This window comes from Zosterops lateralis, assembly GCF_965231275.1.
Source record: "Zosterops lateralis genome assembly, chromosome: 22".
Lineage (NCBI taxonomy): Eukaryota > Metazoa > Chordata > Aves > Passeriformes > Zosteropidae > Zosterops > Zosterops lateralis.
This window is the reverse complement of record NC_139782.1, coordinates 7,116,281-7,140,592: the sequence shown is the minus strand read 5'-3', so window position 1 is coordinate 7,140,592 and position 24,312 is coordinate 7,116,281. Positions and strand designations below refer to the sequence as shown.

The window sequence follows — 24,312 nt, the reverse complement described above, 5'->3', positions numbered from 1 at the left end:
TCCTCTCCCTGTTGCTCCAGCCTGTCTGGGCTTGCCTTTCCCTTTGCCAAATTCCTTGGCTGGACTGTGCCAGCCTGCTGGGCTGCTCCGAGGATGGGCTTTGTCTCTTTGGCTTCACTTTATTCTATTTCCAGTCCTAAAAGCGAGGCAGGGATTAGGGAAGGAGAAGGTGGCTATTTTAGATGTTGCTGGTCCCAAGCCAGCGAGCTGGGAAGGCAGAGGATGTGTGTGGGGTGTGTGGGGTGTGTGTAGGATGTGTTTGGGGTGTGTGTGGGGTGTGTGGGGGGTGTGTGGGGTGTGTGTGGGGTGTGTGGGGGGTGTGTGGGGTGTGTGGGGGGTGTGTGTGGGGTGTGTGTGGGATGTGTGGTGTGTGTGGTGTGTGTGGGATGTGTGTGGGGTGTGTGTGGGGTGTGTGGGATGTGTGTGGGGTGTGTGGGATATGTGTAGGATGTGTGTGGGGTGTGTGGGGGGTGTGTGTGGGGTGTGTGTGGGATGTGTGGGGTGTGTGTGGGGTGTGTGGGGTGTGTGTGGGGTGTGTGGGATGTGTGTGGGGTGTGTGTGGGGTGTGTGGGATGTGTGTGGGGTGTGTAGGATGTGTGTGGGGTGTGTGTGGGATGTGTGGGGTGTGTGTGGGGTGTGTGTGGGGTGTGTGTGGGGTGTGTGGGGTGTGTGTGGGGTGTGTGTGGGATGTGTGGGGTGTGTGTGGGGTGTGTGGGGTGTGTGTGGGGTGTGTGGGATGTGTGTGGGGTGTGTGTGGGGTGTGTGGGATGTGTGTGGGGTGTGTAGGATGTGTGTGGGGTGTGTGTGGGATGTGTGGGGTGTGTGTGGGGTGTGTGTGGGATGTGTGGGGTGTGTGGGGTGTGTGGGATGTGTGTGGGGTGTGTGGGATATGTGTAGGATGTGTGTGGGGTGTGTGTGGGGTGTGTGTGGGGTGTGTAGGATGTGTGTGGGGTGTGTGTGGGATGTGTGGGGTGTGTGGGGGGTGTGTGGTGTGTGTGAGATGTGTGTAGGATGTGTGGGGTGTGTGTGGGGTGTGTGGTGTGTGTGGGGTGTGTGGGATGTGTGTGGGGTGTGTGTGGGGTGTGTGTGGGGTGTGTGGGATGTGTGTGGGGTGTGTGGGATGTGTGTAGGATGTGTGTAGGATGTGTGTGGGGTGTGTGTGAGGAAGCTGAGCTTTGCCAGCCCCGAAATCCCCTCCTGTTTCTGTAGGCACGAACGCAAACCCCAAACCAGAAGTGGCTTCGGTTTTCGACCTCGTAAAATAAAAACAAGGAGGGCTGAGCTGCTGCCAAAGCCAACCCCAACCTCCCGAGCTCTGCTCCCTGCTCCTGCCACCCCTGCTGGCTCTCCTGGCAGGCAGAGGCTGCAGGAAGCAGGAGGCTGCTCCTTCCCAGATGGGCTTTAGGCACATTCCTGCAGCAGCCGGGCCTGGGGGCGTCCCGGAGCCTCCCAAAGCTCCACTGAGTTATCTCAGCTTCCTCTGGAACTTTATTGTGCAAACCTTCCCTGGAACAGGCTCTGGAGCCACCACGGTTGGGGCTCTGCAGCCCAGTGAAAAAGCAGGAGCTTCCCCAGGCAGGGAGCAGAGCTGCTGGGTTTGTTGGAAGGAAGAGCAGGCAGATGGTGACAGGCAAAGGGAGGGGAAGGGGAATTTGGGAGGGAGCAGCTCCATATTCCAGTTTCCATTTGGAAAACTGGAGCTCAGAGCTGCTGAGGATGGGGAAAAAAGGGAGCAGGGGTTTGGGAAGGGAGGGCAGGCAGGGAGATGTGGCCGTGGCAGAACATACTGGGATAAAATTCAATATACGCACTTGTATCTTCAAATAAAAATCTAGGGCTGATAGTGTGGGCTTGAAGAGAAGTTTCCTGATGCTCTAGGGGGGACACATCAGAGTTTAAGGCATGAATTTGCTCCCAGCTCTTGCATCTTCTGGCAGGATTTGCACCAGAATTGGCCCAGACTGTGGTTTTATCAGTGCTGCACCAGGAAAATGCTCACTGCCTTTGAAGCCACCCACCCCTAAACTGAGTTTAGGGAGCAAATTCTTATGGATGAGAGGCATGAATGTGACCCTGGGTCTGCTTCAGAAATGTATTTTGGTGTTTTCTGCTCTAGAAATTGCATTGTAGGGTTTATAGGGGGGTGTGAGACCCGTTTTTTCCCTCTCTGGCTTTAGCCCTTGGTGTTTGTCTTTGAGGAGGATGGAATTTCCTACTGGGCACGTAAACAGCATGTTGGAGCTGAAGTCCAGCCCTGCATGTAAAGTGATGGGAACGAATCAGTTTGGGATGTTTGTTGTCTACACACAATTCCCCTTTTCAAAGGGGCTGCGAGTTTGGGGAGGTCTTAGCCCTGCACGACGGGGAAGATCAGCCATAAATAAATCTGTGACACAGCTACTGGGGACAGGCAGGAATGGCCCTGAGCTTCCTGCAGGCTGCAGCAAGTGAGGCTTTCAAACAAAATCAGGGGAAAGGGGGAACAAGCCTCCCAAAATATGGAACACCTCGTAAAGCTGGGGAGGTAGGAAACAATCTGAGCAGCCCCAGCCAAGGTTCAAACTCTCAGGAGGAAAACTGTACAGTACATAAAGCCCAGGGAATCAGCTCAGGATGCCAACTAATGAGCTTTTTAATTAGCTGCAATTGCAGGCAAGGTTTAAAACCCGAAGAAGTAAGTAAATTAAAGATTTAAAAGACTGAACAGAATCGATGAGGGGTCAGCACTTAAAATATTAAAATGCCAAAGCCGTTGACTTTACAGGAAGTTTACAGTGCTGCAGCAGAGCCCCTTTGAGGGAGCATCAAGCTCTGGGGTTCTGCTCCAGAGCCCTGGGGCTGTACCCTGCCTTCTGCAGGGATCCAAAAATCACCCTGCATGGGCAGCCTGCAGTCTCCACTGCAGCTGCAGGGGATTTTCTGCAGCTCCTCTGGGCTTGTCCCCAGGTGTTTCCCCCCAGCCACATCCCCCGGGGCCAGGGGGCCATGGCCAGGGGCTGTGCACTCACCCTGCCCTGCTCTGTGTGCACATTGCAGCACTGACTCGTCTCACAGTGTCAAACCAAAGGGAAACGGGGCATTGCTGGCTCCAAACTGCCCCTTTTTGCCACTTTTCTCTGTGTCACCTCCGTGCCAGGAGCAGTTCCAAGTCACCAGGATTGTCCCTTTCTTTGCAATAGTAGAAGCTGCTGTTCATTAATGCTGCTGGCTGCCCTCAGGGGTGGAAAATGCTCAACAATCTCAGTGCCACCAGCAGCAGGCAAGGCCAGGCTCCTTGTGTGAGTGCCACTGTCACTGTCACCCAGGCAGGGATCACCTCAGTGTCTGGGGCAGGAGGTGAGTGTGGCTGTGCTTTGTTAATGCTGCTGTGTGAGGGTCTCAAACAGCTTTCCAAGCACCAGCTGATAAAGCCTGAGCTTGCACTTCCAGGAGGAGAAATCTTCCTGTCCTGGGGGGAGCCTGAGGCACAAAGAGGTGGGGTGAGAGCAGCAGAGAACTCTGCACTCAGTCCAGCATTGCAGAGCCTGAACAAGGCAGGTGCTGTGTGGGGTGGAGAAAGGTTTTGATCCGTTTCTATCAGCTGTGGTTTCATTTTGCAGTGTTCTCCTTTTCTGCCTGCTCTGCCTGCCCATCCTTGAGCCTGCCCTGAGCTGAACTGCCCCTGGACCAACGTTCCCCTCTGGGTCAGACCATGCTTTGGACTTGATAAACCCACGGGGACTCGGGGCAGAATCTGAACCCAGACTGGAAAACTCCTCCTTCTTTTCCCTTTTTTTTGTTTCTTTTATATTTAGTCAAGACAGTAACGTGCTAATTCAAAGCTGTTCCAGCTTGGGTGTGCACAGGGGCCAAGTGTGTTTGTTCAAATAAAGATTTACTGAGACCTGTGCGAAACAGGGGAGGAGAGGAAGCAGAGAGGTGAGAGAGGCAGAGAAGAATCCAGCCCCCAGTGGCCTTGAGAGCAATCTGCCAGCGAGGGCTGTCTCCACGCTGATGGATTTGCTGTCACCTCTGCCTGGCACGAGGTGACAGATCTCTGGGTGGGATGGAGCCAGAACCAATAGCCATCCATCACTGCAGGACAGGCAGCAGGCACAGGGGAAGGAGGCAAACCTGGCAAAACATCTCCACCCTCCTTCCCTGACACTGCTGGGCCAATTCTGCAAGGCTCACAGTGAGGGGTGGAGGGGTTTGAACTCCTTTGGCACCTTGAAAACCTCCTGTGCAGGAGATTTCTCTGTGTGTGTGTGAGGTTAAACACCAGCACAGGGCACAAACTGCAGTCTGGGATTGAGGAGATGCTCCTCTGTGCCTTTGGGGTGACAAAAGATAATCTGGATTTCTCACCTCGCACCAGTTCCCGTGGTGGTGCAGGGTGAGAAATCCAGATTATGCTCAAATCCTGGTCAGTCTGAGGCAGCTCTGTGTGTGATGGGAGGAATGGCAAACCCTGCAGGTCCTTTCCTGCTTCCTGGGGCTTCTCCCTGATGAAATCAGGGTCATTTCCAGGTTTCCTTCCTCTCCTGTCCTGTGCTTTTCCCAGTCCTGGGTCGTGTGGAATAAACAGCAGTGAGGTTTGGAGTGTGGATTTTGCTTTTTGGAGAAAATCCAGATACTTCTCTATATGGCTGATAAATGAGAGAACAGGCCAGAAATGTGGGAATATTCCTACATGATGCTGAACAACCCCCTAAAGCCAAAAGGAGTCAGGCACTTCCTTCATTTCCATGTTCTCCTAAATACTGCTAAGCATGTTTCTCAGTCCTTTGTAATCTAAAGAAACTGGGTAAATCTGGCCCCAAAGTGGAGTATTTATTTCTAAATTACTCTTACAAAGAGCTAAAAGGGAAAAAAAAACCCAACAAAAAAATAAAAATAAAAAAAAATATAATAATAATAATAATAATAAACCCACAGCACAGGAATGTTCCTTTAAACTGAATTAGCATGCACAGAGCCCGGGCTGCTGCTGAAGCTTTGCTGCTCCCAGGCCTCAGACTCTGCATCTGGATTTTCATTTCCAATAGGCTAATGTGCTCTGACACTGCACCCCTCTGGGAAGCTACTGACAGGCACTGTCAATATTTCCTTCCCCCTAAAAAAAATAAAACAAACCCCAAACCAATGCAGCCTCCAAAGTGTTGCTTTCCAGCATCAAATTATGGATTGTGCAGTTTCCACCTGGAGAGAAGGTTCCCAGTTCAGCCCCTGCATTTCTTGCATCCCTGGAATCCATTTCTTTGATTGTCTTTTCCTTCTGCTCTTCAGGAAAAAAAATAAAAAAGAAAAGGAATGTTGACATTCCCTGTCATTTCTGGCAGCTGCTGGACTGGGTTATCCTCATGTCTGTGCCAGGCTGTTGTTGCTGTCAGCTGGAAGTGCTCCAAGATTCAGGAGTCAGGCACCCAAATCCTGGAGGTTGGCATCAAAGTCAGGAAAATCAACCACAGGCTTTCGGAGGAATGTTTCCTTCCACTTGGTTTGTGTCGTTCTGCTGTTTTACTCCTTCACTTTGACATTCTAACAGCTCTGCTTTCAAATTTTTCTATAAACTCAGAGGCCAGGAACTCTTCCTTGAGAGTGAGGAAGGTGCAGGACAAAAGCACTTGGCTCCAGGAGTGCAGGCTTTGAGAAACCCACTAAACATCCAAAGGCTTGGGTTATAAATCAGGAGTGCTGACAGCAGCTGGGGTGTGTTTTCCCTCAGGGCAGGTGGAATTCACACTGTTCTTTTCCATCTGGACAACTCTGTCCATTGAAAGGGAATGAGGGAGGATCCAAAGGACACATCCCACCCTTGGCTGGTGGCATTGCTGCAGCTGGTTCCTTGGTTGGTTGTTGGAATTTTGGAATATTCTTTGGAATTTTGGGATATTCTTTGGCATTTTGGAATATTCCTTGGAATTTTGGAACATTCCTTGGGATTCCCTGAGCTCCCCTAACCCCAGGCAGAGGAGCCAGCCCCAGCCCCAGCCCCAGCCCTGAGCAGCCTCACTTGTTTAGGTTTGGGTGTGCAAGGGTTGAATTCGGTCCTGTGAGCGAGGCCAGGGTGAATTTCTGGAGCTCGAATGGTTTTCATACAGAATGTGAAGCAGTTCAGCAGGGAGCTGCTTCCCCTGGGGCAGCCTCACTGGATGGGCACTGCTGGGTTAATAAACTGCCTTTTAAAGGGACACAGGCCTCCTAATCCTTCTTGCTGTTCATTTAGGTGTCCTTTTGGCTTAAGAAAACACTTATTGTAAGTGCATTTCTTCTCACGTTTCCTTATTAGCAACTCCAGTTTCCTGTTTGAAACTCTAATGACACAGATTATATTTCATATTTCATATTAAGGGGACAGTTGTCTTTCTCAAGGATGCTGAGAGAGTTTTGTTCTTATTGTCTGGGCTGTCCTGATTTCATTGTACCTCCCTGGAATCCCAACTTCTTGTTGCAGTGTCCAGAGTGGCTCAATAATTAACGGGGTGAATTCTAAAACACCTCCCCTTTCTTCATTCCTTTTTCTTTTAGATCCTTGTGAGGGAAAGGGAAGGGAAGGGAAGGGAAGGGAAGGGAAGGGAAGGGAAGGGAAGGGAAGGGAAGGGAAGGGAAGGGAAGGGAAGGGAAGGGAAGGGAAGGGAAGGGAAGGGATAAAAAAACCCAGTCCTGTAGTTACTGCATCTTCACGTTGTGCCCCTTGAATCAATTCTGCAACACCCCAGCATTTTCTCTGACAATTTTAATTCCTATTAGCTGGGAGAAGTGAATACCCTGTGCCTGCACCAACCACAGCAAGAGCTGGGAGCACAAACCCTGCAGATTTCCCTTGGAGAAGAGCAGGAATTTCTGATGGAGGCAGCTCTGGGTGCCCCTGGAATGTCTGCAGAGCCCAGCAGGGATCTCCCTCCTCCCCCTGAAGGAGATAATCCCGACCTGGGAAAGGGACAGGGAGCTCCACCCGGGGTAATGAGCTCATTACCTGGGACTAGGGTTAATTAACCCATGGCTCTGCTGCCTCTGGGCTCCCTGCGAGCCCTGGGAGGTGTGGATGGAGCTGGGCTCTGATATTTCCATTCAAATGTGCTCTGCCGTCCCCCCTTCATGTACCAGGACCTCGGGAACGTTGAATTAATTAACTTTCACCGTGATTTCATGGCTGTTTAATGATCTCTTTGTTCTGGGTGGAGAACTGAGGCACGGAGCAATTAGGGACCCTGCCAAGGTCACCCAGGAATTCTCTGGGGGAGCTGGAGGTGGGATCCAGCATTGCAGTGGCTTCTCTTTGGAAGGGTTGGGGGAAGCTGAAAATAAGGATGAGCTGCTGCACCTTGTTTGGGGTCTGTGGGATGATCAGCTCTCCAGAACTGAGGGAGGTTCACCCAGAGGCTTTTGGATAAACCCTGGCTGTGGCTCTGTTCAAATGCAGCAATGAGATTAAAGATGAAGTTTCAGCCCAGAGCTCATCCCCAGGCAGGACAGAAAATAGAACCCAGCGAGGTCTCGGGGTTTTTCCCCAGCCTGGAGATGCTCTGTTGGCCAGAATGTCATTTCTGATTTTATTTGTGCCTTTCTCTGGTCCTGTCTCATTAACCCCCTGTCCCGTGTGGCTGCTCAGGCTGCACAGAGCTCTGCCCTGCAGCCACCCTGCCTGCTGGGGGAATTATTCTGCCTCTCTGAGCTCCAATCCCCAATATGTGCATCGTGCTCTTCTCTCCGGCCTCTCCCCCAGCCTTCCCTTCTTCTTGTTTACATTTTAACTGTTTGGTGGCTTCTCCTCTCTCCCAGAGTCCCAGTCTCTGCTCCGCTCACATCAAACATTCCTCTCTCCTGCTCTGAGGATGGAGGTGGAGCAGAGGCAGCAGATCTGGCTGTGACGAGCTGAGGTTTATCCTCCAAGGTGAACCTTTGGGAGCTGCTCCTTGCAGTGGTGCCTCCCCACAGCCCCCAGCTCCTCCTGGCCCAGGCTGGCTGCTGCTGCCAGGGCTTTGGTAATGCCTTTTCTCTGCCTCCCAGCAGCTTTGGGAACATCTTCATCTCATCTTCCAGGTGCTCTGTAGGTGTGACCCCGTGCAGGGTCCACAGCTGCACCCCAGGAAAGGAGAGAAACCTGCAGAGGGACCCCAGAGCTGTTATTTTGGGCTGGAATATGCCTTTTTGGAGGGTGTTTCCAACAGGACAATTGTGCAGCTCTGCCTCCTGCTCAGGAGTGTCCATGAGAGCCCCTGCAGGGCAAGGAACAGGCACAGAGCTGCTCCAGGGGACAGCGTGGGGACAAAGCAATCCCAGCCCTTCTGTCTGAGGGCTCTGCCACCCTTCCAACCCTTCCCCTTCCACCCTTCCAACCCAGCTCCTTCCAGGCCTCCCATGGCAGTGAAAGCCTCATTCCCTGGCTCTCCCCACTCTCTGTCAGGAGGAGGGACAAGCCTGGGTTATCACCTGCTTGTGGCCTCATCTATCACCTCGAACTGTGGCTCTGGATGAAATTACTCATCCAAACCTAATGTTAAATTTAATCAGGTCTGGAGCAGAGAGGATTAATGGGCTGTGCAGCACAGGCACACGCCTGGCACGGCGGCTGTGACCTGGGTGAGGCTGGAGACGCTCTTTGGAAATGATGGAGCCAATCAGCAGATGGGGAAAGGCTGCAGGAATCCAGGGGGTGGCACTCAGGGCTGTCCCTGCTGCCAAAGGGACACTCAGGTGGCACTCAGGACTCTCCTAGGACAGAGTGGCACTCAGGGGACACTCAGGGGACACTCAGGGCTGTCCCTGCAGTCCAGGGACACTCAGGTGGCACTCAGGACTCTCCCAGGACAAGGTGGCACTCAGGAGACACTCAGGGGACACTCAGGGCTGTCCCTGCTGCCCAGGGACACTCAGGAGACACTCAGGACTCTCCCAGGACAGGGTGGCACTCAGGGGCACTCAGAGCTGTCCCTGCAGTCCAGGGGACAGGGTGGCACTCAGGTGACAAACCTTGGTGCAATTCTCTTTTCTGTGCCCCATCCACCATCCGTGTTCATCCCTCCTGCCTCAGGCAGAAGGAAGGTGAATAATTGAACAGTGTGAACGCTCCAAGGCAGTTTCCAGAGCCTGATGAGCAGTTTCTGCCCCTTTTGGGAAAGCTGTGACCAAGTGACAGAAGGAATCCCGGCACTCTGAGAGGAGAGTGGCAGAGGGGGAGCCCCCCGAGGGAGCCCAGCAGCCTGGGGCAGTGAGGTGGGGAAGGGAAGGAGCTCAGGGAGGTGTTTTCAGGTCGCTGCTGACTCTGGGGACTCCTGCCCCGCTCTGTTTTCCACTCACAGCCTCAACAGTCTCGGTTTCAATCACAGATTTCCCCAGCCCTCCCCGGGGAGGAGGCTCAGCCAGGGCTGGGGCACCCCCAGCTGCCACCCACACAGGAGTCCTCTGTGCCTTTCTCAGTATTTCCCTCCCTCACAGGCATCCTCTGTTCAGAGAAACCCCCTGTCCCCTCCCACGCTCTCAGGGCACCATCTGCTCCTGCTTTGCACCATGACGTGTTTCCTCTGGCCTTTATTGGCTTTTTTTTTTAGCCAAACCTGAGAGATGCAGAGAAACAAATACCCTGTTTGCTCTGGGGATGGAGCACCCACCCCCTCAGACACGCTGACTTTATTTCTTGGGGAGGTTTCGTGTGGTGGCTCAGGGGAAAGGTCGAGTTTTCATTTTGGTTTTGTTTTTTCCACCCTGTGAAGTTCATAAAGGGCTCCTCACAGCATCTGCTGAGGTGGTGAAAGGCTTCAGGAGCCTGCTGGCTTTGATAACCATTATCAGTGATAAGGCAGCGTGAGCTGAGGGTGTCAGTGGGAGGGAGGGCAGGGGGACACAGAGCCACTGTCACCCCCTGCCTCAGTGTCCCCATGGCACCAGCAGGGCCAGGCCTGTCCCCAGGGCAAGGGCTTTGTACTCCAGGGGTGCTGAATGTCTGTGGTGCTACACCCTGAAGTGCTCAGCAGGGACAGCCCTGAGTGTCCCTGGGCAGCAGGGGCAGCCCTGAGTGTCCCCTGAGTGTCCCTGGACAGCAGCAGGGACAGCCCTGAGTGCCACCTGAGTGCCACCCTGTCCTGAGTGACCCATGAGTGCCACCCTGTCCCCTGAGCAGCAGGGACAGCCCTGAGTGTCCCCCGAGTGCCACCCTGTCCCTTGGACAGCCCTGAGTGTCCCCTGAGTGCCCTGAGTGTCCCCTAGACAGCAGGGACAGCCCTGAGTGTCCCCTGAGTGTCCCTGGGCAGCAGGGACAGCCCTGAGTGTCCCCAGAGTGTCACCCTGTCCCCTGGACAACAGCAGGGACAGCCCTGAGTGTCCCCTGAGTGTCCCCTGAGTGTCACCCTGTCCCCAGGCAGGGGCTGTGGCTGCAGGGAGGGGGACATGAATTGTGCATTTCCCACCCACGGAGCCTTTCAGGAGCAGAGCTGGCTGACAGGAGGGAGGCTTGGGCACATCTGCCTCACCAACCAGAACCACCAGGGGAGGGGAGAGGAAAAAAGCCCCGAGACACATCAAAATCCGCCTGTTTTGTTTTTTTTTTTTCCTCCAGCAGAGCTGTGGGTGTCAGCACTGCCCCCCAGGCAGGGACTCCCAGCTCATTAGAGTGTCTGTGGAGCAGAGCTGCTGGCCCCAAGGCGTGCAGGGATGTTTTCAACAAAATAAAATGCAGATTTTTTGGTGATTTTTTTTTTTTTCCTTGTAAGTAGTTGTGTTATCTTCTGCTTCCCTCCCCAGCTGCCAGCCCAGCAGGCAGAGCAGCTCCATCCCCTGAGTGCTCAGATCTGTGCACTGGGGGGTGGCAGGAGCTCTGGGGGGAGTGGGACACTGAGATGATGAACAGCAGCACTGCCAGCAGCATCTCAGAGTGAGCTTCTCCTCTGGCTGCTTCTTGTTTCTCCTCCTTTGTAGGTATTTTGGAGATGGGTTTGAATTTCTCCTCCCTTGTAGGTATTTTGGAGATGGGTTTGAATTACCCAGCCTGGGCCCCACACCGAGGCCAACTGTTGTAGGAGCATCTTTAGGTGGCAGGGAGAGGGAACTCTGCAGAGCTGAGATATTATAAAATACGTGGGTTTATTGCAAGGGTTGTGGGTAAAAAGGGCTTTCTTTGCCTTCAGCCACCAGCCTGGGCTGGAGGGAACCCCAAAGAGAGAGGGAGAGAGAGAGAGAGGGTGAGACCTAAGAAGAAGGGAGGAGAGAGCAAAGGGGCAGGGGGAAGAGAGGAGAGGTATAATGTAGTAACATCCGAGGACAGCAGGGAGAGGGAACTCTGCAGACCTGAGAATATGTGGGTTTATTGCAAGAGTTGTGGGTAAAAAGGGCTTTCTTTGCCTTCAGCCACCAGCCTGGGCTGGAGGGAAGTCCCATGAGAGAGGGAGGAAGAGCAAGAGGATAAGAGATAAGAAGAGGGGAGCAAGAGAGGTGGCAGAGGGAAGAGAGCAGGGATAAGAGAACTAGAGAGCTAAAGAGAGTAGGGGGAAAAGAGAGCTCAGAGCAGGGGGGAGAGAGCAAGCAAGAGCCAGAGAGAGTGAGATCTTTGTTACAATCCATTCTATCTCCTTTTGTGATGAATATTCTAATTTACAGTGACCAACCAATACAAGACACAAAATCCTATAGAATCTCCATACAGCCTATAAGAACTACTACATGACCACACTGTGTTATATTTTAAACTCTAAAAACTCCTCTTTAGACTTTTCTCTTTTGCTACATTGACCTGTGGATCCCTCAGCCAGCAGAAGGGTGTTGTTCAATTAAAAGGGATTTTGTGTGGGTTCAGGGGGAAAAAGGGAAAAGAGAAAAGGGAAAGGGGAAAAGGAAAAAGGGAAAAGGAAAAAGAAGGGGATTTGTGTGGGTTCAGGGGAAAAAAGGGAAAAGAGAAGAGGGAAAAGGAGAAAAAAAAAAGGGATTTAGTGTGGGTTCAGCAGGGACACAGCTCCTGGCTGACTCTGAACACTCTGAAATGAGTCTGGAGTTGGGAATCACCCCGGCCCCGGGGTGGGGCAGGGCAGGGCAGGGCAGGGGAGCTGGGGAGGGAAGTTCTGATGAAATCCCTGCATGGAAACGATCCCATCCAAACACAGCTGCAGCTGCTCCCACCCTGTCACTGCCAAGGCCTGTGTCAAGAGCCCCCAGAAATGGGAGATGTCGCCACCAGTGAAGTTCAAAACCAGCCCTGAACTCTGCTGAGAGCACCGAGGGGACTCCCCCACCCTCCTGTCCCTCCTTTTCTAATCGCTGGTGCCTTTCTTGGTTTGTTTCTTTTAGTTTTGTACCTCTGTGTTTTGTTTTGTGTCTTTGGGGCTTTCTCAGGGGCAGAGAAGGACTGGTGGGAAAAGGATCAGCTCTGGATGGCTCTGCTGGAGGATGGAGAGCTGTAGGAGCATCCGAGGAGGGCAGGGAGAGGGAACTCTGCAGAGATGAGCTCTGAGATGTGATCATGGCAGGGAGGAAGACGGGGATGAGCTGGAGATGGGTGGAAGGACAGAAAACAAAAGGGCCCAAGGGTGCAGCCCCTCTCCACCCTGCCAAGGCATCAGGGAAAAGGGGGATAAGAAAAGTCTCTTTAGAGTTTAGAATACAGGATGATGTGGTGATAGAGCAGTTCTCATGGGCTGCAGGCAAAGTCTGTAGGGTTTGTATCTGGCGCCGGTTGGTCACTGTAAATTAGAATATTCAACACAAAAGGAGATGGAATGGATTGGAACAAGGGCCTCACTCTCTTCTACCTCTTCTACCTCTCTCCTACCCCTCTTAGCTTTTCACCTCCCTTATCTCATACTCCTCTCTCTCTCTCCCTCTCTCTTTGGGGTTCCCTCCAGCCCAGGCTGGTGGCTGAAGGCAAAGCCTTTTTTACCCACCACCCTGTAATAAACCCCCGTGTTTGTAGAATATCTCAGCTCTGCAGAGTTCCCTCTCCCTGCCATCCTACAGTGGGGAAAGGCTCAGCTCAGCTAAACCCTCCCTGATCTCGGTGCTGAAGGCAGGAGGGTTCACTCTGTGGATGCCCTGACTCTGTGATCCTCCTGTTCCATCACTCCCTCCCACCTGCCAAGGACATTTAATGCACAAACCTCTTTTCTGTGGCCAGGTAGGCTTGGGTGAAGCCTGAGGAATTCCAGCTATCGCTGTTCCTCCTGCTGCAACCCTTCCCAGCATCCAGCAAGGGGAGCTGAGAACCTGCTCCCTTCCCTCTGCCATCCCAGCAGCTCAGGCTGTGCCCAGGTGACGGGGCAGCTGCAGGACCAGCCCCTGGGGCTCTGCAGCCTCTGAAACCACTCCGAGTGCATTTAGCAGTTTAAAATTATGATATTTCATGTTTCTGTTCACTGGGGAAAGCCTCCAGCTTCTGATTCCTCCACCAAACACCTGCCAGGTGCTCTGGTGGCAGCTCCCTGTGGGATCTGGACTTTCTATTCAGTGGGGAAAACCTCCAGCTCCTGATTCCTCCACCAAACCCTGCCAGGTGCTCTGGTGGCAGCTCCCTGTGGGATCTGGGCACTCAGACCCAGCTCCAGAGCAGGCTCTCAATGCACAACATCAAATCTCTCACGCAGGGAGAGCTCTGGGTGGGAGCCTGCACTCCCTGCCTGATGCGCTGAGCAGCTGGGGCAGGGCCCTGCCTCACAGCCACGCTTCAGGCTTGTGCTTAATGAAAATTTGGGACCTTCTGGAGGGTTCTGAGGGGCCAGTTCTGCTCCTCAGACTGTCTTGTCCATTCTAGCTCAGGTTTTGTGCTCCTCTGCCAAGGTTTGGATGGAGAACAAGATCTCTGTCAGGGAAGGGAATGGTGTCCCCCGAGTTTCTGGCTCTCTGCAGGGTCTCAAAGCCACCTAAGCGGCCTCAGTGGGGCTGAGAGGGGAGGCAGATGCTGATAAGTTCTTATCTGAAGGTTTATAACCACTGGTTTCAGTGTGGAGAAATAGAGTTTTGTTCTTTTCTCCTGTCAGGGAAAGGAGAGATGCTGTTGATGCGAGCTCTGCACACTGAGGAATTCCTGAAGAGCAGCCTTGAGAATGTGAGTAATGAATTACTTCTAAAATCCTTTGGAAAATAACACTGGGAATTTTTGTGAGCAGCCCCACAGCTTCCATCCTCCCTGGCTCTGGATGCCCTTTGGACAGGGAAGTCAAAGCACCACTTTTAACTTCTTGTGTTTGGTGTGTTCTGCCATTCAGCCTGGCGAGTTCAGTTTGCCTCCCATCTTTTCCATCCATTTGAATCCCTCCCCACTGGGATCAGCCTTTGATATCCATATATTCATATATATCCATATATTCCTGCACACAGCATTCCCACACGGGCAAAGACCTCTGAGATCTTTGCAGAAATGAAAATTCAAATGGCTTGAAGTCAGCTGCAGGCCTTGGGAAGTGCCGGGATGGCAGAGCTCCCATTCCCTCTGGAAGGTGAGGAGCAGCAGGAATGGGATGAGCACAGGAGCTGCACAAAGTGACAGGCAGGGAATGACCCCCAGGACCCCCTGGCAGGGCTGGGCTGGGCTGGTGGCAGCAGCTCTGCTGTCCCTGGGGGCCCCCTGCCCATCACACACACACTGAGCTGCAGGGCAGCCTGGAAAGAATCCATCCATTCATCCATTCCTGCCAAACCCCGAGGGCAATGCCCCAAATCTGCTCCTCCCCTTCCTTTCCTTGCCTTCGTGCTTTGATTTAAAAAATATATATATTTTTTTTTTTTAAAAAAAAAGAAGCTTTCCTGCCTCCCAAATGCTCAGTGAGGTTGGCCTGTGCGAGCCTTTGCTGGCCAGATCCCGTGGCTGTGGTGCTGGGAGTGCACAGTGTGGGCAGAGAGGGGACAGAGCTGCTGCCATAAGGCTTTTTCTTCCCCACTTCTTGCCAACATAATCAAAATAACTCACTTGCACCTAATAAAATAAAACGCAGAATCCAAAAGCCTTCCTTCCCTCCAGCAGTTTGTCTGGATCCCATTCCTTGGAGCTGAGCTGAGGGTGCCAGAGGGGGCTTTATTTTGGTTTTGTTGTTAACTTCTACTCAGAGTGAAAAATACCAACAGTGGGTCAGGAGGTGCAGCTCCTTTCTGCCCCAGATGGAAGTCGAGAGCTGCTAAAGCTGCTCCTTTATGGGGGCCAAAGTTAATCTCAGTGTTTTTCCTTTTCTTGCTTCTCTTCTCTCTCTTTCTCCCTTTTATTTCTGTTTAATTTAGTCTCTGCTTACCGAGGGCAGGTGGGGTTTATTCCTTCCTTCTCTGCTCTAAATACATTTGTGTGCTTTTCCAGTCAGTCTCTTCCCTTTGCTCCATTTCCATTTTCCCAACTGTAAAACCTTTAAAGGTGGAGGTGCCAGGAATGGCCAGAGATGAGGGATCCAAAGGTGCTCAGAAATAAAAGAAAGCAAACAGAGAGGGAATTCCCCGAGATGTAGTGGCAACCCTGATTATTCATTAACTCTTTTGCATCTCCTGCATATGTAAATTTTGACTGTTAATTGTGGTCAATTAAAACGCAAAATTAATGGCTTTTTATGGGCTGGAAGGTCTGGACTGCCGAATGATCAACTGAGAGTTTGTCTAAAGGAATTCACAGAGAGGTCCTGATTTTTGACATCCCTTTGAGGGGAAAAGCAGTGAAATAGCCTGGGGCATCTCCATGTCAGGCCTCTCCTTCTCCAGGGTGTGAAAAAAAGGGAATTTGGGTGTTGCAGGGGCAAATGCAGCCCTGGGGTGAACCCAGCTGTGCCCACCCCGGGGTGGGATGTGACACTGGGGACAAAGTGTCACCCTGCAAACACCCAAAGCCTGTCCAGGACCCCCAGGCAGGACCTGCAGGGGACAAAGGTGAGTTGGATCCTCCCCAGCCCTTCCAGGAAACCTCCTCTGCCCCAAGAGCAGAGAGGGAGAGGCAGGAATGAGGATGTGACTCAGTGAGGACACTCTGCTGGGTTTCCAGCTCAGAACCTCCTCTGGGGGTTGTGTTCATGGCCAGGGCTGGGGATTTCACTGCTGGGTGGATTTAATAGCACCTCACAAATCAGGAGATCCCACAGCCATGGAAATGATGGAAATGACGGAAATGACAGAAGTGACCTGTGCCTCACATCTGGCTGGGGACAGACACGGGGGTTCTGTCCTTCCAGCACATCCCTGGCTCCACTGGGGGCTGTGTTTGTGCTCTCCAAGGCACGAGTTGTCCACCTTTATTATTGCTTAAATCGTGTCCTAGGCACTGCTGTTTCCAGTCCAGTCAGGACTTACAGATTAAATATATATATATATATATATATATATATATATATTTTATTTATATATATATATATGCTTGTGTGTGTGTGCATTATATATATTGATATTGATATTAATATATAAAAATATATCTACATATATTTATATGTATTTATATCAAATATATATTATATATTTATATAAGTATATATATAAACAGATATTTACGTTTATATCATTTATATACTTTATATATATTTATTATATATAATATTTATATATTACATATAATATATACTCTATTAATTTTATATATTTATATATTTACTATATAATATATATTATATATAATGCATTATATATTATATTATATTATATTATATTATATTATATTATATTATATTATATTATATTATATTTATCATATATATATTATATATTATTTCTATATTTTATATATTTATATATCTATTTATATGTATTTATTTTTATTTATATATTTATATATATTTGTATATATAAAGCCCACTCAGATTGATAGACAGAGGTAAGAAATCAAGGGCCATGATTCTCTATGACACGAAGGTAAAGGAACTGGCTCCCTGTGCCTGCCCCGCAACCCCCAATTACTCCAAGAGGCAGCTGCAAAATAAGTGGGCAAATGAAGAGCACTGATCAGTCACAAAACCCGGCTCTTTTTAGATCATTGCTGGATGAAACATCCTTGAGCGAAACAGAGTTCTCAGCCAAACCTGTAATTTTCAAGTAATCACTGAGTTTTGAGTGTTGTCGTGTTAGCACCAGCAGCCACCAGCCTTGGGGAGGAGGCAGCACAGAGGGTCTGTTAATGGGCAATCAGAAATATTTTCATCAATGGCGTGGTTAAAAGGCTCACTCAGCCCTCCTGAATCCCCATCAGCATCAGGGAAAGGAGGGGAAAAGCCTGATCATAAAAAAATCAGAGACACAATGTGAGAGTTGTAATGCAGTAATTTGCAGGTTGGGATGGAAAAACATCAATGCTCAGTTCTGCCTATTGAGCCATTGTTTGTGAGTTGTTATTAAAAATATAATTGCTCAGCTCAGGTGCTGGTGGCAGGAGATTCCCCTGTGAGAAATCTGCCTCCAGCACAACTCAATTCTCCTCACTGGGGTTTGACCGAGGACAAATCAAGTTGTTTATGTCTGGGAAGGGATTTGGTGGAAACAGCCCATTCCAAAGGGCCTGGTGTAGGAACAGCCATGGAGGGCAGGGAGAGGGAACTCTGCAGAGCTGAGATATTCTGGAAAAATGTGGTTTTATTGCAGGGGTTGTGGGTAAAAAGGGCTTTGCCTTCAGCCACCAGCCTGGGCTGGAGGGAACCCCAAAGAGAGAGGGAGAGAGAACAAGAGGATAAGAGCTGAGAGAGAAGGGAGCAAGAGAGAGAGGGGTGGCAGGGTCAGAGAGCCAGAGAGAATAAGAGTAGGGGGAAGAGAGTTCTTGATCAGTTTTTCAGGAATAACACTGCTGAGATATCAACAAATCACCCCAAAATACTGGGCAGGGGTGAATTCCCTTGTTGCCTTTTTCGGTGGTGTGTAACCATCAGGGAGGGGTGATGCTGGCTTGGGAGAAAAGGAAAAAAGGGAAAAGGGAAAAGGAAAAAAGGAGAAGAGGGATGGATCCTGCTGTCCCTGGAGCTGCTGGTGGGGAGAAAAGAAGAAAAGGAGAATAGGAGGAAAGGAGGAAAGGGAAGGCTCCTGCTGTCCCTGGAGCTGCTGGTTGGGAGGAGAAAAGGAGAAAAAGAGAAAAGGAGAAAAGGGAAAAAGGAGAAAAGGGAAAAGGGATGGCTCCTACTGTCCCTGGAGCTCCTGGTTGGGAGAAAAGGAGAAAAGGAGAAAAAGAGAAAAGGAGAAAAGGGAAAAAGGAGAAAAGGGAAAAGGGATGGCTCCTACTGTCCCTGGAGCTGCTGGCTGGGAGCAAAGGAGAAAAGGAGAAAAAGAGAAAAGGAGAAAATGAGAAGAGGAGAAAAGGAGAAAAGGGAAGGCTCCTGCTGTCCCTGGAGCTGCTGGTGGGGAGAAAAGGAGAAAAGGAGAAAAGAAGAAAAGGGAAAAGGAGAAAAGGGAGGGCTCCTGCTGTCCTGGAGCTGCTGGTGGGGAGGAAAGGAGAAAAGGAGAAAAGAAGAAAAGGGAAAAGGGAAAAGGGAAGGCTCCTGCTGTCCTGGAGCTGCTGGCTGGGCTCTGGCAGGACACAGGGCACACACACTGACTGTGGAACAGGGACTCTGGCTGATGCCACACAGCCACTTAATGCACCAGCTAAAACCTACTTTTATACCCTGAAGAGATTAGTGTCTGTCATTTGGGCTTTTACTTTGGAGTCTAATAGCTGGAGATTTAATCCCTTATTCAGAGCAGTAATTACTGCTCACATAAATGGGTCTGGTGGAGTCAGTGAGCTGAGCTCCCCGAGGAGAGGGACAGCCACTTTTACCAATCCAATCCCCACAGTCTTGTGCAATGCCTGCAGTGCTTGGTGCCTGTAGGAATGGTGGGAATTTATCTCACTTTTTTTCCATGGAAAAGTGTGGAAACATTTGGGGTTTGGGCGCTGAGGAGGGACCTGGCCGTTCTATGTGGGATTTTTCCACTCCCCTGGGCAGTGGAAAATCCCAGGACATGGTTCTCCCTGGGATTTATGTTGTGCCTGTTCTGGAGCTGGGTCTGAGTGCCCAGATCCCACAGGGAGCTGCCACCAGAGCACCTGGCAGGTGTTTGGTGAAGGAACCAGGAGCTGAAGGTTTTCCCCACTGAATAGAAAGTCCAGATCCCACAGGGATTTGCCACCAGAGCACCTGGCAGGGTTTGGTGGAGGAACCAGGAGCTGAAGGTTTTCTCCACTGAATAGAAAGTCCAGATCCCACAGGGAGCTGCCACCAGAGCACCTGGCAGGGTTTGGTGGAGGAATCAGGAGCTGGAGGTTTTCCCATTGAACAGAAACATGAAATAGCATCATTTTTAACTGCTAAACACATTTGGTGTGGTTTCAGAGACCTGAACCAAAGCAGCTTTGTAGGAATTCCTGAGGGGTTGTTCCCCTGCTGCCTCCACCAGCTGGAGCTGGGTCTGAGGGCTGTTGTTGGCTGTTGTTACCAAAGAAATCAATTCAGTAAAAAAAGAATAAAACTCCCCCAATGTGGACCTGAGGGATGTTATTTCTCTGCAGCCCCACTGCAGCCAGATCAGAACCTCAGCACCCTGAGCTCTTCCTCTGCTCTGACCCCCAAATCCTTGGCCTTGGCTTCTCATTTCTGGGTTTAGTTCTGTTTGTTACCACTTGAGACAACAACTGGTCTGATTCTGCTCACAGAACGGAGCCGTGCCAGTGTTGGTAATTTTGGGAGATCATTTGGCAGCCTGTGCCCAACCCCTGGAGGGTTTCCCTTTCAGAAACACGAAAATGAGGAGAAAAGATTTGGTCCAGAGATGCAGTTCCCAAACTGTTCATTGCATGACCTCGGGCAGCTCATTTAATTTCTCTGTGCCACAGTTTATCTCTCAGAGAAAACAGGGGGAAGCTACAAACACCTATTTATCTCTTGCAATAGGCTGGCAAATCTAATAAACTCTGGCAATAAGCTCCTGATCCTGTAAAATACCAGAGAATGGCAGAAAGAACAGCATTATTTACAAATTCATGTTTCCTTTCCCAGGTAACTGGCACTGCTGGTTGGGATTTAAGCTGCTGCTCAGTAGTTTACTGGAGCAGAGTTTGGCACTGGGAGTCCAGTGTGGAGCTTTTCTTTATTCCTTTAGGCATTTTCAGTCTTTTAGGGGACAAACCCCAGCCAGGTGAGCCCAGTCAGGTAGAGCAGAGAAGGACCTGGGTTGTGGTTTGATGTGAAAACTGGTCCATGAATAAAATAAATCCCAGCCTCAGGTGGAGCTGGAGCAGGGGAAGAAAGCAGCACTGGAAAAGGAGCCTTGGTTTAGGGAGATGGATGGAAATTAATCATTTCCCAATTTCTGTTACCTGTGTCTGTACCTGGGGGTGTTAGCAGGGCGGGTCTCTAAAGGTCACAGAGCTTTAGGGAGGAAATTAACATAAATGACAAAGAAAGTATTAAATTCCTTAATTACAGAGTGAAAATACATGTAAAAAAAAAAAAAAAGAAATAATATATATTTATAGACAAACTGGAGGAGCAGAACCCTGTCAGCTGCACTGGGGGCACACACAGGGACACACCTGGCTCAAATGGATGATGAGAGCAGATCCCAAATTCCTTCTCAAGGTCCCCCAGCCCTTATGGGGTTCCAGGGGCACAGGAGAAACAGGGAAATTGTGCTATATGGAGGGGGGAATTTAATTCAGGCTTTAAAACACCTAAAAGGAGATTAATACTTAAAAAAAATAATAATATTAGAATCTCCTGTCCACAGGAAAACGCTGTGCAGGAGAAGAGAGCCTGGGAACCGAGAGCAAACTGGAACCCAGTGAATTAGGCTTAACTACAGCAAAAACAGCACTTGTGGAAACGAGGCCCCCGAGGGCCCATAACGCAGCAGTAAAACCTTCCAGGAGGGAAGTCAGGCAGGGCCATAAACCTGGGGAGGCAGGAGAGGGGAGCCGGGAGCTGAGGCATAAACCAGGAGAGATTAAAGGCTGACAGATGCAGGAATCCTCCCCAGACTGAGCATCCTCACTGCTCTGGCCTGGGGACAGGTTTGTCCCTGTGCCACTGCCACAACGTCCCCCAGACACCACTGAGGGGGGCAGAGCAGTGAGCAATGGATGGGAAATAAAATAAGGAAATATAATCAAATCAACATCGAGTGGATTTGATTTAGGAGGACACCAATGAATAGGGAAGGGGAGGAAAGTGGCAGGGTGAGAGTTGCTGTTGGGTAGGACTGTGGCTTGAGTGAGATATAGTGCCAGCCCTAAATTATCATCATCATTATTTTTTTTTTTTTTTTTTTTTTTTTTTTTTTTTTTTTGGCTGGGCTGTGCTGTGACATCAATACCAATTTACACTCCGGGTGAGTAGCACTTACTACCTTCTTGTCTTCATAAATTGTGCATTGTCCTTATTTATTTGCCTCCCTTCCTCCCCTTCCTGCATTTGCCTCTCTCCTCCTTTGGAGGCCTGATGGGGCTGGAGCATCCTTGCTGTGCCCTTGAAGAGGGTGACATTTAACCCCAGAGAATTCCCAGGGGTGGGAATTCTCATCTTCTTTCCCTCCCTGGGAGGGGATGGGGTGCACAGAATGTTGGCACAGCTCTTGGCAGAGCTGCTGGAGCAGCAGAATTCTCTGTTTTCCAGCCTGGAAGCTGAGCTGTGTTGGGTGCTCCTCATCTTTGGGTAAAGGAGGGTGGGAGAGCAACAAGGGGCAGGGAATGTTCATTGGGGGTTTGTGCCAAACCTGGGGGTTTCACACTCAAAAACCCGAGTCCTGCACCTTCCCCTCTCCTGCCTTTGTGAGTGGCTCAGTGGTGAAATGAATGAGGCAAAGTCCATTTGGAAGTGGAGCTGTGCCAACTTCCTTTCCCAGTTTCATTTGGAGCTCTGATGGAAATTAAACTGGAAAAAGCCTCGTTTGAAATGTGAATATTTTGGGTTTTTTCAGTCACTTAAAATCACACCTTAAATTGGTCTGGTATCCCTCAACATATGGGATAACTCCTAATCTGCCCAGGAACTGAATTTGCCTGTCAGAGGGGCAGATGGTGGAGCTGGAATTCTCAGAATTACCTGTTTGGGATGTGGCAGGACAGAGCTGGTACCAGCTGGGTTATTTTCAGGTGTTTTGTGAACCTCAGGGTGGTAACACCCCCCATTCCCCTGGGAGGGCTTTCCCTCTGTGGGAACACCCCTGGTGCAGATAAAGCTGCAGAGAATTCAAAACTCAGGGCAGAAAACTCGAGGGAGGGAGTGAATTTGGGAGGCCACATTCATTTGGGAGTGCCCGAGGCAAATGTATGTTATTTTATTTCCTTTGGGAAGTGCCAGGGCCAGGGCCAGGACAGAGATTTCTTCAAGAAACAATTCCAGATTTCATCCCCCAAACCCAGACCCATTAACTGCAGCTCACAGCCACATCCTGCACCTGCTGCAGTGTCTGTTATTAGATACAGGAATTACCAGGGTTTCCTCCTGATCCCTCTGTGATCACTTCACACTCGGATGTTTTGCAGCCGAGTTGGAAATTTGATTTATTTTGAGGAGCTGCTTTGCTGAAAAGAAAGATTCAGGTAAAACCCAAAAAAATCTTGGTGCTGCTTCCTGCAGCAGAGATAGATTGGAGGAGAAAAAAAACCCTGACCTTATTTAGGAGTAGTAGATTTAATAATCCCTGATGGAATTACTGATGAGGAACCTACACATTGATCCCTTTCCTGTAAAGGCTTTTTCCCCCCTCATTTCTGTCCCTGTGCAGCCCCAGCTGTGGGGAACCCCACACAACCCTTATGGGGCCCTGGGTTGGAATCTTAACCCCACACAGCTGCAATGGGAAGGAGATCCGCGCAAAGAACTTTTTTATTTTTGGCTTTTTTTTTCCTGCTTTTCTGTGCAGGGGCAGGGAAGGAGCTGTGGAGCTCCTCTCACACCCCGGCTGTGCTGGCTGGGCCAGAACAGAGCCTTGTCCCAGGCCAGAGCCCTCCCTCCCCAGCCTCCCCACAGCAGCAGAGGTTTGCAACTGCAGCTTTTCCTACAGTTGTAATAATGCAAATTAATTGTCAGGATGCAAAGGGAAAAAAAAAAAAAGAAAAAAAAAGAAAAAAAAAAGAAAAAAGCTGAACCGCCTGCCAAAGCAACAGAGCAGCTCCTTCATTTCCATTTTCTGCCTGCACTAAAGTGGAGGACGAATTAAAAATCCTTGGCCCGGTTCTCCGGCCTGGAACAATTTTTCCTGAGGGTGGGTTCGGTACCGGTGGGCTTTGCCCGGTTCTCCATCCCAGGATGGTCTAACTGGGGTTCGGTACTGGTGATGTTTTCCCGGTTCTCCATCCTGGGATGGTCTCCCCGAGGTTTGGGTTTTGCCCGGTTCTCCTGCCCAGGATGGTCTCCCCGAGGTTTGGGTTTTGCCCGGTTCTCCATCCTGGGATGGTCTCACAGAGTGCAGGTTTGGTACCGGTGGGGCTTTGCCCGGTTCTCCAGCCCGGGTTGGTCTTGCCGGGGTTTGGTACCGGTGATGTTTGCCCGGTTCTCCCACCCGGTCCGGTGTCACTGCGGTTTGGTACGGCAGGGTTTGCCCCATTCTCCATCCCAGGCCGGTCTCACCAAGTGTGGGTTTGGTACTGGTGGGGTTTCCCCAGTTCTCCATCCCTCGGGCTGGTGTCGATGAGGTTCAGACTTTTCCCGGTTCTCCATCCCGGTCCAGTCTCACCAGGGTTCGGTACCGGTGGAGCTTTTCCCGGTTCTCCAGCCCGGGATGGTCTCACCGGGGTTTGGGTTTTCCTGGTTCTGCAGCCTGGGCCAGTCTCACCGGGGTTCGGTACCGGGAAGCTTTTCCCGGTCCTCCATCCCAGGATGGTCTCACTGGGGTTCAGTATCGCAGGGTTTTCCCGGTTCTCTATCCCGGTCCAGTCTCACCGGGGTTCGGTACCGGCGGCTTTGCCCTGTTCTCCAGCCCGGGCCGTTCCCGGTGCCGTTCCCGCAGCCCTGTGTCCGTGCGGGGCTCGGGGCCGGGCCGGTTCCTGTCGGGGCCGTGTTTTCCCATCGTGCGGCCCCTCGGGGCTCCCCCGGGGCCGGCGGGGGCGGCGCGGGCGGGGCGGCAGCGCCGGGCCCGCCGCGTTAATTGAGCCGTGGCGGCGGCTCCGCTCCCCCGCCGGGGCCGCTCCGACCGCGGCGGCGGCGGCAGCGCCCGGGGGGACCGAGCGGCGCCAGCCCGGGCCGGCCCCCGGCAGAGCCCCCGGGGCTGAGCCAGCCCGCCCCGTCCGCATCCCGCCGGGAGGGCGCGGGGCCGGCTCCGGGCCGGCTCCGGGGTGGTTTCGGGCCGGCTCTGGGGCGGCTCTGGGGCGGCTTCGGGCCGGCTCTGGGGCGGCTCTGGGGCGGCTTCGGGATGCTGACCCAGTTTTGGAATGCTGTCCCGGTGCTGGAATGCTGCCCCAGCTCTGGGAGGGCTCCTGGATGCTGCCCC

At 51.3% G+C, this 24,312-nt stretch overlaps 1 long non-coding RNA gene across 1 annotated transcript in view; it reads left to right on the top strand.

Annotated features, from left to right (window-relative positions):
• The window catches only part of LOC310918044, a 34,729-nt gene extending 13,262 nt beyond the window's left edge, over positions 1-21,467 (top strand). Inside the window, exons 3-4 of the long non-coding RNA XR_014591585.1 lie at positions 13,941-14,008; positions 21,219-21,467. This is a non-coding gene — a long non-coding RNA (uncharacterized lncRNA). The remainder of the gene's footprint in view (positions 1-13,940; positions 14,009-21,218) is intronic.
• Positions 21,468-24,312: the final 2,845 nt, after the last annotated feature.